We start from the raw sequence: 14101 nt of genomic DNA, 5'->3' as shown, positions 1-14101 counted from the left end.
GGGGTGGGTGCAGACCTCAAGCTAGCCTCACAGGCCAGCCAAGGCCTGAGGATGCTGGGCAGCCAGGAGAGTGGCAGGCAGGGCAAGAGGGACAGGTTTGGGAGCAGTGGGAGTGAGTCACTGTGGAGGAAGCTTCAGGGTTTTTACTTCCAGGGGGAATTCCAGACATCAGCTTGGAAGATGGCACCTTGGTAGAGCCTACTGTGCTGGCCCAATGGGGGACTGATGTGCTTCGGTAAGTGTGAGAAGGCTTTGTTTGGCTGTGTGTAACCCGACCCGTGGGATGTTGGACAAACATTGTCATTCACCACGTGAAAATCACCCCAAGCCGCCATGACAGCTAAGTAGTTTTCGTACAATCTGCTCAACTATACAGGAGTCTTCATTTGAAGGCCATCCCCTCCAGGCCCTAAAAATCATCCTGTTTCCTCCCTTCACATTTTGCAAATACTCTTTCATAACTAGAAAATCAGCAAGCCTCATTTCCACATAAAAGTGATGATTCATATCCCTTTGATCTCTGTTGGGGATTCCAGTCTATGCCCTGCTAAGTCAATCCTCAGTGTAAAATTGTATACTAGTTTAAATTTAGGGTGTGGAGCATGGGTGGGCACTCTGTAAATATTTATTGATTGACTGAGCCTGTGGGAAAGGCCTAATGCATCACCATTCTGATCCCTTGAGCAGAATTTTCTCATGAGGAAATTATTACATTAGGCTGAGAGGTAGGGGCCATTATGAGTAACTGCCATACTACTGTGGATCAAGAGAAGAAGCTCAGTGTGACCTGGGCTGTCAGTAGCTTTTGGATATTTTAAAGAACATTTTGAAGTTCAGGCAAATAATTATCCACTGAAGTGAAAGTTTTCCACTTTTCATCACTCAGAGAAGCTCACGTCCAATGCCATATTTCTTTTCACCTTTTCCCCTGTTTATCTAAAGTTTCAAAGAGTTATAAATCTACTTCAGAAACTGCTCACCAATAAAGAAAGAAAGAGAATTCAAAGCAAAAACAGGCTGTTCTATGTAGCAGAAGGAAGGAAAAATGCCCAAAGAGAAGGTAGGCAGAAAACTATCCATTGACTGTTGGCATTCAGATAAATAATGAAATACCATTAGAAGACTCACGATTTGTGCTTTTCACTCCAAAACATCCAATGCAACAAAACTGTCTATGGCATTTTCCAACTGATGTGAGCTTATCTGATCCAGAAAATATAAATTTGAGTACAATTAATCCTAAGGTTAACCTAGATTGAGAGGTTAGTGGAAATTAAAAAATAGGGATCCTTTTTAATATCTAAGAAAAATGGAAAAATTCTACCTTAAATATCTGTGGTATCTGAAACAGGTTTATGTAAATAGGTCAGAACAAGTCTTGTTACAAAGATTTCTACCTCATTGAGATGCTTCCTGTGGGTGTACACAGATGGTGGGGTAGTAAGGCCACTCACAGTAGGGTGACAGGCTTTGGGGACAGATAGATCTGGTCTGAATCACAACTCTACCACTTACTGGTTGTATGACTTTGGGCAAATTTCTTAACCTCTTTGCACCTCAGTTTCCTTGCCCATTAAAATGGGAATGATAAAGAGTGTCCTATTATTAAAATGAAATTTTTAAATGCAAACACAATCCTTGGCAATGGTGTGTCCACCAGACATGGCAGAAGAGGGGCTCACTTTATCCAACAGGGCTAGAGGGTCCCAGGGCAGAGACCAAAGTCTGTGTCTTCAAGCCCGGTTAGTCCAGGTCCTGGACTTGCCTATGAGCTATCACTACCAACCCCAATTTAACCATCTTCTGCAGGTGACGAGTAGATCACGGATGTACTACAAGTTCCTGTATCCATTCCAGACCATTAGCTTATCTATCAGCCCCCCAGAGAAAATATTAAGTCTGTGAACCACAGGTTAGGGGTCAAACCCTCATCCTGGGAACCAGTAAGTGCTCTCTGGCTAATGCCAACTAACAAGTCACCATATTTTCAAAAGGAATGAGCAGAACTAGATGAAAATAAAATTCCTATTTGCGTAGCTCTACAGTTTATCACAGGCTTGTGATTTAAATACATGACCTCAGTAATTCCTCAAACATGTCACAATGGCTTCCCTGGTGGTACAGTGGTTAAGAACCCACCTGCCAATGCAGGGAACATGGGTTTGAGCCCTGGTCCGGGAAGATCCCACATGATGGAGCAACTAAGCCGTGCACCACAACTACTGAGCCCACGTGCCTAGAGCCCGTGCTCTGCAACAAGAGAAGCCACCGCAATGAGAAGCCCGCGCACCGCAACGAAGAGTAGCCCCCGCTCGCCACAACTAGAGAAAGCCACACGCAGCAACGAAGACCCAAAGCAGCCAAAAGAAAGAAAAAAAAAACATGTCACAAAGTGCATTGGTGTTGACATGGAAACCAATCTGTAATTTACTGTTTACAAAGTGTGTCCTTAGACATTACCTCATTTGGTACTTACGACAGTTCTGTGAGTTATTATTAATGCCATGGAGGAGTCTGAGGCCTCGAGACCCACCCTGGGCCAGGCCTAGAAAAGGCTCTAGGAATACAGAGAAGGCACCTGTCACAGAGCTGGATGGATCCTGGTCCCTTTTGCCCCACTGACAGACGCTCTGCAAGTCCTCTCCCATCCAAAGAGAGCCTTAAAGAAATTTGCATTCCTCTCATAAACTCTTTGGTGGCAAAGTCAAGATTTCTCTTGCAATTTCAGAGTAACATCCAGCTTTCTACGGGGAGTCAATAAATAGACTGATGGGTGATATTAATGATAGATGGAGGGAAATGGTCCGTATTTTCTAAATTGGGGAAAATATCCTTGGCTATAATCTCCTTGGCATTTTCTATCATCTTACTATTTAGAAGGGCACATTTTTCAATGTCATTGACAAGAGTGAGTGAGCACTTTATTCACCTGATCGGAATAGAGAAGGGAATTATAGCCAGGGTATTATGGAATCTGAGAAGCTAAAGTCTACGGTGTGAGTACATTCCAGGCCACACAGGGAGCTAGCTGTGAGGGGCTGGGAGCTCAGCAAACACTCATGGAAAACCACCTCTGGGCTAAGCATGGGCCAACGGTGGGGCAGAGGGTGTCCAGGCTTCAGGGGAGAGCCTGGATGGCAGAGGCCCAGCAGAGAGGGGGCTCAATAAATGTTTGTTGAAAGATTCCAGTGCAATCACATCATCCTGGGAATATTGTGCTTCCCTCAATTTTTCAAAAGCAGTAATGGCATAATTGGATACTTGAGAAAAGTTAATAGGATGCCAAACAATACATACAGATTTGCTAAAATCCATCGTTCCATGTTAAGTGAACAAAGCAAGGAACAGAACAACAAGCACAATATGTGGCCAGTTATAGAAAAAAGAAAGATATAGGATAGAGATATACACACATTTGCTGCGATATGCATAAAATACCTCTGAAAGAATATATAAGATATTAGTAACATTCATTGCTTTGGGGGAGGTTTCTTTGACTGTTTACTATGTCATAGCTTTTGACTCTTATACTGTGTGAGTGTATTACCTGTTCAAAAATAAATAAATAAATATGTCTACAGGGCAAATTACCCAGTTTCTCCAAAAAAAAACTGCAGGGAAAAAAAGAAAAGGAAATGGACTTGTAGTTTAAAAGGGACATAAATGGCAGAGCCATCAACCACAGTGTGTGAACCTTATTTGAATCCTGATTCAAAAATGTTAAACTGAAGAAAAGTACTTCTGACATTTTTAGACACTTAAAAATTTGAACGATGACTAGATAGCTGATGATATCAAAGAATTACTGTTAATTTTTTAAAGAGAAATAATAGTACTGTAGTTAGGTTTAATAAAGGAATCCCTATCTCTAGAGATATCACAGAAATACATATAGATACAACTGTATGATATTTGGGATTTATTCAAAATTGATGTGAGCTGGGGCAGTGGCTGGTAAAGAGGAAACAGTGGTGTTGGGTAGCTGGGAGTTCCCTATACAATTCTCTCTACTTCTGTATACCTTTAAAATTCCCATAATAAAAGTTAGTAAGTGAATGAATGATTATTTAGCCACAGTACAAACAGTCTCAGTAGTCACTGAGGTTCAAGTTCACACCTGGCTTTCAGCTATGGTCAAACCTCCACTGTTCCTGGGCTAATGAGTTACTTGTGGAGAATAAGCTTCAGGCTGCTCCCAGCTATGGCCCTCCTGGTAAGTGTGTGGGTCATGTAAATATCAATAAGAAAACTTTATCACTCACTCCAAAATTAAACAAAAAGAATCAAAGACATTACTTTTGGAGGGCTCCCCTCCACTGGTACGGACACTTAGTGTTGACTGCACATATAAACAGGATCTCATTCAGGCGTCACGGCAATGATGCAAACTAACTCTTCATTTCGACTCAATGAATATTTCTAAAGTGTTCAACACGTGGAAAGGAGCCATGCATGACACAAACATGACTGGAAACATCAGTCATGAGGTTAGATTCCTACACTGGGGTCTTTCAAACTCAGGTGCTAGTTGGCCCCCTCTATGGGAAAAAAATGGTCCCACCGGATCCTCTGGGGACTTTTTAATCGAATCTTAAATTTAAATTGAATTACTTTTATTCGATTATTATTTCTTATACTATTTCTTAAAATGTACGAACATAAAACCAGACATAAAGTTTTCTTAGCACTTTTACAATTATGGAGACTAAAACGAATGTACAAATAAATACAAATACAATTACCCAAATAGTAAAATTCAGGTTAACTACACTAACGTAATGAGGCTGATGCCATTTCTCAGACCTGAAATCCCCAAGACAACATCAGGTGCTCCCACCCACTCCTGGGCAGGTTGTATGAGTACCAGGCGCAGTGTGGTGACTGTTCTTGCACCCCTTTCCTCTGCTGGGACCCCCATTTCAGCCTTCCTTTGCACACTTGGCTTCACCTGATGCTAGCTCCTCCTCTTCACGCTAAGTCCATCTCTGTATTTTTCTCATAGCAGGTTAGCCTGGTTCTAACTCATCAGAAATTCACACACACCTAAGGGGCACTGAGGTGGTGTGTGCCTGGACCTGGATATAATTAGGTCATCCCCGTGATACAGGACATGCTTTTAAAATATTTCCAGTTATCATTAACATGAAACCTAAAAGTCTGAGTGTTCTTAATTTAAGGAGAACTCAAAGAAACTCAAGAATATACCCTTGGCCTTGGACTGAGAAATACCCATAACACAGAAGGAATGTTGTGGTACTTACTTTTGCTGGAGGAGAGCAAAAGGTGCCATGGGGACTCAGGTGATAAGTCACATTATATCTCAGAAACAACGGGAACCACCACCTGACACATTACATCAAGAATTTAATGAGTGTAAGCATACGCTTCAAAAGCCTGATGTGTAAACCCATCACATCAAATGGCCTCATTCCAAGTTGTGGAGGTCCCACCCCAATTTCCCTCACTCCTCGTCGTTAACAACTACAACAGGGCACTATATTATTGTGGGTTTTTTAGTACTTTTTTTTTTTGGCCACACCACGTGGCTTGTGGGATCTTAGTTCCGCGACCAGGGATGGAACCCAGGCCCTCGGCAGCGAAAGCGCGGAGCCCTAACCACGGGACCGCCAGGGAAGTCCCAACATAGCACTTTAGACATGAACACATCCAGCCCCTGCTGAGTCTGAGAACAACTCCCACCAACAGCTCACATCACTCTAAGATGCTACAAATGCACATCGACATTGTGTGGTCCGTACCACCTAAAAAAAACACTGGGCACAAAACCATATCAAATGACGCCATGGCTAGGTTAGCTGGCTAAGTGAATGGCCTGGTTTCTCAGCAAAAGAACAGCTGGCACTGTTTAAGGAAACTGAAAAAGTGGAACCCTCCTTGAATAGAATCCTCTACCTCAGACCCTCTGGAACACCACGATTCCATTTCCATGAGCTCAACCTTTTTTTTTTTTTTTTTTTTTTTTTTTTTTTTGCGGTATGCGGGCCTCTCACTGTTGTGGCCTCCCCCGTTGCGGAGCACAGGCTCCGGACGCGCAGGCTCCGGACGCGCAGGCTCAGCGGCCATGGCTCACGGGCCCAGCCGCTCCGCGGCATATGGGATCCTCCCAGACCGGGGCACGAACCCGTATCCCCTGCATCGGCAGGCGGACTCTCAACCACTTGCGCCACCACGGAGGCCCTAGCTCAACCTTTTTATCAATCTAAATATGTTCTGTTTAGAAGGCTGCTCTTTATCCTCGGATACGGACCTTCCCACATTTTGGGGGTTAAAAAGTCTTTTCTTAAATGATGGCGATAATGGGAGATGACAGGGCTTTTTTAATGCCTTATTTGAAAAAATTAAGATTTGGCAATCCTATGTTGGACTTCCTGATTTTTTTTTTTGTTTGTTTGTTTGTTTTGCGGTACGCGGGCCTCTCACTGTTGTGGCCGCTCCCGTTGCGGAGCACAGGCTCCGGATGCACAGGCTCAGCGGCCATGGCTCACGGGCCCAGCCGCTCCGCGGCGTGTGGGATCTTCCCGGACCGGGGCACGAACCCGTGTCCCCTGCATCGGCAGGTGGACTCTCAACCACTGCGTCACCAGGGAAGCCCCCTGATTTGTTTTGTACTGCTCTCATTGACATGACTAAGTAAACAGTACACAAATAAATGCCTAGAGTGACTGTGCAGAAATGGGGCAGTTCTTTCGAAGGTTCTATCTCTTCTACCCCAGAGGGACTGGGAAGAGGCTGACTGATAACATCACCTCCCTCTCCTCACATTACATGACACAGCATCTGTGGTACAACTGATTGATGATGTGGACACCCAGCAAGGAGCAAAGATCAGAAAGTAATGACTCTCAATAGACTGGCTGACCAACACCATAAAGATTCAATGCAATTCAACACTCTAAATTAGATTGGGGGGGAAATAAAAACAAGATGAAGATTAAGCACATTTTTTTAATAGATTATTCCCAGGAGGATTGTGTTCTATATTTTTAAAAATATTTATTTATTTATTTATATTTTATTTGGCTGCGTCAGGTCTTAGTTGTGGCATGCGGTATCTTTCGTTGTGGCCTATGAACTCTTAGTTGCGGCATGTGGGATCTAGTTCCCCGACCAGGGATCGAACCTGGGCCCCCTGCATTGGGAGCACAGAGTCTTAGCCACTAGACCACCAGGGAAGTCCCAAGACACATTTTAAAGAAAAGTGAGAAACAAAGCAACAGGCAATCACTGGGAGCCACAGAAGACCATGAGACCATGTTTAAACCAGCGTGGTTATCCAAAACATAAGGGCAGCCACAGAAAATTCAAATGTGAAGACCCCCTAAATTCTCTTCTTAGAATAATCATCAGCAAAAGCTTAGCAAGGCCATGTGAGGCTCAGAGACCTTGGTCAAGTGATATGGAGAATGGGAAACACTCCTAATGAGAGCAACAAATATCATATTCCCAAATGTTGTTTGGGAAAAATGCTTCACAGAGGCACAGGTGTGAGAGCTGGTTTTTCATGGGGTGAGAGAAAGGAAGGGGTGGGGCCCTTAACAAAGCTTTCCAGACAGGAAGTCCCGTCATGTAGGGCAGGGTTCCTCTCTGATGCCCAAGGGCGAGAACAAACAGAGCGGGGGCTGGGGTGCAGGAGACAGGATTCGACATGGTAGAGATGCTGAAAGGCGTATCAGGAAGGCCGGGAGCTTTCCCTGGAGACCAGAGAAAGCACAGCAAGCTTTCCCAGGCAATTCCAGCACGTTCTGCCCAGAGGGCAGGTGAAGAGCCTAAGGGCCAGTGCTCCTCAGTTTTTAATGTCCCCACTCTCCCTTCATAGGATGACCTTCAGGGGAGGCCCTCCCCCTCACAAGGCCTCTTCTCAGGCTCAGAGCTGCAGGACAGAGAAGAAAAATATTTGCCCCCAAATAATCCACAAAATGCTTTAGGATCTCCATGTGAAGCTGTTGCCTAAATAAGACTGGTTCTTAGCAGCCTTAGAAACAGAATCGAATATCTAAAATAGATCACCTTCGTAAAAAATGAGGCTGAAGCTCTTTCCATACTGCGAAGAAACACTAAGTGAAAGAAGGCAAGGTTCCAAATAGCATGTATGGTTTGCTACCGTTTGTGTAAAAGGGAAAGATAATCATAATGGATTTGCTAATAGATGTTATAAAATATTTCGGCTGTGCCTGGAACACCTTTGGAGGATGAAGAAATCAGTACACTGCTGCCTCTAAGGAATAAAACTAGGTGGTAGGAGTCTGGGGTGGACAGAGATGTATTTACTACTTCACTTTTGCACCTTTCGAATATTTTCTTTCATCATGTAAATGCATTACCTATTAAAACAATTTTTCAAATTAAAAACACTGAAAATTTTAAAATGTAAAATAAAAACAAAATAGTCTTTCTGCAGCAAACCAAACACCCTTGTTAATTTGGACAGCTGTCTTCCTGGCACACACCAGATGCTTAGTTTGTTGAACTTAATGAAGCTCCACTCAAAGACAACAAAAGAAAATCAGAAACCAGGCAAACCCAAGGGTATCAGTGTTCCAATTCTCTAATAAGCTCTTTACCTGTCTGCTACTTAACTATTGCAAAAGATCGGAAAATGGGTCCTTGGGTCACAAGCCCTGTTCCCAACTGGGTCCAGTGCGCAAGCTTCCTGGGTAACAATAGGTCTGGTGGCCTGTCCACACCAGCCATTTTATAAATAGAAAATGTTTAATCCAAAAACATGATGCCTTGGAACCAAGACCACAAAAACAAACATGCAGATATGAAAATGATCCTGAAGGGAGATAATGTCAGCACCTGCAGGGTATCAATGCAGAAATAGCAGCATGAGGGTTAAAAACAACATGCACCGGCCAAAAAGGTTGGAACGTGCAGAGCTGCTATAAAATCCTAATGCCAGAGCACATCAAGAGGCGGCCTGAACTCCCTGTGCTCTGTTCTAGGGACAGCGTAGCCCAAGATGAAATAGGAAGGCTTAAACACCCCTTGCCCCAGTCACCTATGCTCTTAAATTGGTCAAAGAGTACTCAAAACCCACACTGCAATGAAAACCGGAATACTGTAAGCAGTAGGTTAGAGCAGAAATTCTGCCACGTGAATTCCATTATACTGGAAGGCTCTCTCTCCTAGGGCTTTTCAAAGAGACAGGTTTTAGGCAAAGAACAAGGCAGACTTCACCCCAGTCTTCCATAGGACCAAAGAAATTATTTCGTGCTCTGGACAGAAGCTTGGAACAAGGGCAGTGGGGAACCACTACACTCTTCGTGGGCCCTGCCAGAGATTCCCAGGAGGAAGGCAGAAGTGGAAGAAGTAAGGAATAACAGCAAATAAGAAGCCCTTTCACCAAGACGTTATGAGAAAAGAGAACAAGAGAGAGAGAGAGAGAGAGAAAGGGGCCCTTATTAATACACAAAGAAACTAAAACAATTATTCTAAGATGGCTGAGTTCCAGAATGTCCTAAACAAAAAACCCAAACTCAGAATCAACCCTTAGGAAGGTGCCAATCAATAAATAGTGATCATCTTTGCTTCATTCTAGGAAACATGTAAAAACAGAAGGGAAAACCCAAAGTGACCGGATTCCTGCAAGAAATAAAGGTGACAGGTATCTTCTGATTAAAAGGGAATTGGATGGCAGACTGAGAGTAGATATTTATCAGAACCGTGAAGGTGATAAAGAGAATGAAGGTGAAAGTAGAAAAGAAAGGGAATTTCCCCAACTAGAACGAGAGGAAAAGACCGTTCCGCTGCACGTCCCATCTGGTTTATTTCAAGCTCAAGAAAAGAACAGGAAAAATGCAGTAAAATTAGTGAAAGAGCTAGATTACCAGCAAGAATCAGTCATACACTTGTGTTTCTGCCAGGCAAGGCAGGCGTTGCTGGTGCTCCCCCTGCTCCAATGACTAAGTAACTTACTTCAATGCATTTGACACACGATCCCTGAACTTCGGAAAAGCACTTAATACAGTGGCTCATGAAATCTTAATCTAAAAATGTTCACCCATTTATAATCACGCTGCGGCACACTGACAACTGGGAAATAGGGCCGAACAGAGGGAATAGATATTTGGAAGGATGCCGTGGAGATTGGTATCATCAGGGACTTGGTTTATCACTTTGAGGGATTCCCCCCACCCCCTTTTAAAGAGAATGAGATTTGGAGTCTAAGAAGAGTGTAATTACAACGAGAGGACTCACAGAGAAAATGAATTACCTGATTCAATAAAAGACAAAAATAAGAAATGAAATTCGACATGACTTGGAAAACCCCACAGACATATGTGCTAAATACAATGAAATCCGAAATATATTTAATGCACCGGGGGAGAGGAAGCAGGGGAAAAAATTAGCTCCTGATAGAAAATACTGGGTGGTAGGTATGAAGAAAAGCTGTATAAAAAGGCAACAGAAGATCGTATTTGGTAAATCTATAGTGCTTATTGTGTGCCAGGCACTGTTCTAAATGCCTCAGATATAGTAATCTTCAAAACAACTTTCTACTCTAAGTACCATTATTATTCCTGTTTTATAGGTGAACAAACAGAGGCACAGAGAGGTTAAGTAACTTGCCCAAGGTTACAGCTAGTAAGAAGCAGGGCTAGGATTCAAATCCAGGCACTCTGGCCCCAAAATCTGTGCTCTTAACCTCTCTAGACTCCCCTAGAATTTCAACACAGAGAGCGAGATAAGCAGTCTAGGAGTGAAATACAAGTCATGCACTGGTAGATCTAGGGTCAACAGATCATGGTTCTGTGATGACCAGTCAGTCCTGTGACCTCCCCAGGCCTTCGTTTCCTCACCTGTGCATTGAGAAGACGGATTAGACAAGCTCTACCTAAGGTGTTCAGCTCTAAAATGCCGCAAGTTCATGCAACAATCAGCAGTATATGGACAGGTCTGCTTTCTGATGGGTTATTCAAAGGTTAATTCATCCTAAAACAAGCAGCAAACTTGCTATTAAGGTTCTTCCTCTGCCTCCTGACCTTCAGAAGATTATTCCTCTTATTATATAATAATATATATAATTATATATTATATATAATATATATATATTACTCTAAAAATAATAGATTATTCCTCTATTATGCCTCTATTCAGGCAAATGACAGAGGGTAGTGAAAGGGGTACTGCATGGTTTTTCTTTTGGACTCTACTTCGTGTGGTTGCAATGAAATGGCCCTCGAAAAGCTCTGGGCCAGATCACATTAACTCTGCCAAACCTACAGTCCCACCCAGGCACCTCTCAGGAGTCTGATTTTGGAGCCTGCCATTGGATCTGGTTACTGGAATGCAGGTGAAACTGACACACTGGAGGTGAAGCAACCAAAGGAGAGGAATCAGGAAGATTAAAAGACGCACGCAGCCCACAGTAGTTCAAATTAAGGAGTTTCATAATGGCTAAATAAACCTTATCTTCTTGGTATGGTCCGTTCTCTTTGCTAACACCCCCTCTTGAGAGTTGAGACCACAAGTTCATTGTGGATGAATTCAACACCCACTTTCAAACCAATGAGCCCCCAGCAGTATTCTTCTCAAGGTAGGCATTAAAGGTCAGAGTGCATCTGTGAATGGAGAAGGGCCTTACAGGTGGGTCATGCAGTCCTCCCTTGCGAGTCCCTTCTAAGCATCCCTCACAGGTGGCACCTGGCCTCTGCCTGGTCACTTCCAAGGTCGAGGTGTTGGCTGCCTTGCCTAGCAGGGCCTGCGCTGCTGGGCAGTTCTCACTGTGAGGAAAGGCCACGAAGCTCCTAGAACAGTGCCTGGCATGTGAGCGAGCTAAATAAGTGTGCCTCCAAGTGGGTCAAAAGCTGCCTCCGTACAACTTGAACCCATCATTCCTGGGTGCCCCCCTGGAGCCCAGAAACGCAGAGGCCCCTCGGATATTCGGGGCTGTAATCAGGTCCCTCGGCCCTCTCCTTGCAGGTGCCGATCCCGGATCTCCATCACCAAGGCTGGAAGAGCCCCTCCCCAGACCCCAGATGTCCCAAGAGTGCGCACTGGTGGAGGGATGGCCGGTAGGGAGGCCGCAGTCGGGGTTGTCCCCATCCTCGGTATCTGAGGCTGAAGGGGACAAAGGGCTTTCAGGAAGGCGTATCCCACCCGATGCGTTCCAGGCTGCCTTCCTCCCCGCCGGCCCTGGGGACCACCGCGGCGCCAGGTGACAGGCCCCCCGAGGATCCGGGGCGCTCAGGCTGCGGCGCGATGGGCCGAGCCACGACAGGGACCGCGGGGCTCAGGGGTTTGGCCCGACTGATCGGGGGCTCAATCGCGGCTTAGCGGAGCTCGCTCCGCCGTGGCTTTACCTGCTTGTAGTTGACTACTGCGGCCCAGTTCGCCCCCAGTCAGGTTCCCGCAGCTCAGCGGCTGCCGCCGGCGCTCATGGAAATGCAGCCGGAACCCCTGGCCAGTGCAGCTCCCGCCGCTACCGGCCCCGCCCAAGCAACTGCCGCCACGCCCCTGACGACCGCTTCTGCCACGCCCCTAACCACGGAAACCCGCCCGTTCATTGGACCGCCCAGCCGCTGCTCTACTAGCCCTTCACTTCCATTGTACCCGGAGGGTAGCCCATTGGTCAACGGAGCTGCTCCTCAGAGCGGAGGCGGAGCCCTTAGCGAAGAGCTCCACGACAATTGGTTATTTTTGACGTCTGTAGCCCGTAGGCCGAGATACTATAGGATAAAGCCAGCCCGGAGGGGGCAGGGAAAAGAGAGGAGGGCTACTAGAGGGGTCTTGTTAGATGTTGACTGAGGCAGGGTGCAAAGAGGGAGGCAATTGTGACCGCAAGCTGCGTTGGGCGATTGGGTAATGTCAGGTGTCGTCTGGGGTTGGGAGGAGGGAGGCCGACTGGTAGTTCAGCTGCCGGGTCTGATGGCTCCAGGCCGACAGGTGGACTCACCTGTAGTCCAGGACGCCAGGGGCAAAATTTGGGGTCGTGTCCCAGGAGAGAGGAGTCAGGTTAGTGAGTCACCAAGCCTCAAGGAGAGGAAAGGATGAAGAAGCATCGGCTTCTGGCCCCTTCCAGCTAGGAAAGGGTGATGGGGCCGTGCCAGGCAGTGTGGACCTCAGTTATTGTCCCACTGTTCTTTCAGCCCTTAAGACGACCTTCGCCCAGTTGGAGGCAGCCTGGAAGAATGAAGCCTTTGGAATCATATCTAGAATTGAACTCCCTGTTGGCATGTACAGGTTGTACAGCCTTAAGCAAGTCACTTAACCTTTCTGCATGCATCCTGATTTTTTTCATTTGGCAACTGGGAGTAACAATAGTAGTTGATGAGAAGATTAAATAACTCCGGTAAACGCTAAGAGTGCCTGGCACTCAGTAGGCATTCATTCAAGACTAGTTCCCCATCCACTTACACATTGGTTTATGGAATTAGGTCCAGTTCTAAAATTCTGAGTCTGAAACTGCTTTTGCAATGGCATGTGCTTTTACCACGAATAGAACACTTGACTGTCTTGAAAGGCAACTGCTCTAAGGCAGACAGGGCCACTCTACCAAGAGCAGGGGTTGAGATGAGAGTAGCCATTTAGCCAGAGAAGGGAAGTGGTATTTGTATCAATGTTAAATTTTTTCCAACACATTTCAGGATTATGACAAGAAAAAATGGAGCTTCCTTTTTCCTGTTCACCCATCCAAGTGTCCAATGGCTCATGTTTCATCCCTTTGAAGGCTGATCAGCACTGGACCAAAAATCACTGCATAAAAATCTATCTGTCAGGAACTCCTGAAGCCCATTGCCCATTCTGAAGATGTGGAAATCCTAGAATGTGAACAGAAATAGACTCTCAAGCCTGAATTTAGCCCCAGATCCTTGGGATCTGCCTTTGAGAGAACCCACACCTGTGGTGTTCTAGGGTGAAGGAGGAGAAAGAATCCTTTGCCATTGCTGTATTTTTGTCATTCCATTGTCAAAAAGAATTTTTTTTACGTCAGCAGTTATTTATTCCTCTATATTCTCTTCTATTTTAGGAAAGAAAAACCCAAAGGATTTTAGTGAGGGACGCCCATAGTTCCGACTCTGTGTTAAAACAGTTTGGGCTTCCAGAAAAAAGCTTTAGATCTGTGGCCAGTTGGATG

General features: G+C 45.2%; 1 protein-coding gene across 2 annotated transcripts in view; it reads right to left on the bottom strand.

Annotated features, from left to right (window-relative positions):
• ABHD2 (abhydrolase domain containing 2, acylglycerol lipase) overlaps window positions 1–12442 on the bottom strand; it is a 102556-nt gene extending 90114 nt beyond the window's left edge. Inside the window, exons 1-2 of one of the 2 annotated variants that reach the window (XM_060097356.1) lie at window positions 12327–12442; window positions 5262–5343 (exon numbers count right to left, since the gene is read on the bottom strand). The gene's annotated coding sequence lies outside the window, so the exon portion shown is untranslated. The remainder of the gene's footprint in view (window positions 1–5261; window positions 5344–12326) is intronic. The other variant, XM_060097355.1, reaches the window with a different exon arrangement.
• Window positions 12443–14101: the final 1659 nt, after the last annotated feature.

Source organism: Mesoplodon densirostris, chromosome 4, assembly GCF_025265405.1.
Source record: "Mesoplodon densirostris isolate mMesDen1 chromosome 4, mMesDen1 primary haplotype, whole genome shotgun sequence".
Classification (NCBI taxonomy): domain Eukaryota; kingdom Metazoa; phylum Chordata; class Mammalia; order Artiodactyla; family Ziphiidae; genus Mesoplodon; species Mesoplodon densirostris.
This window is presented reverse-complemented; position numbering and strand designations above follow the sequence as displayed.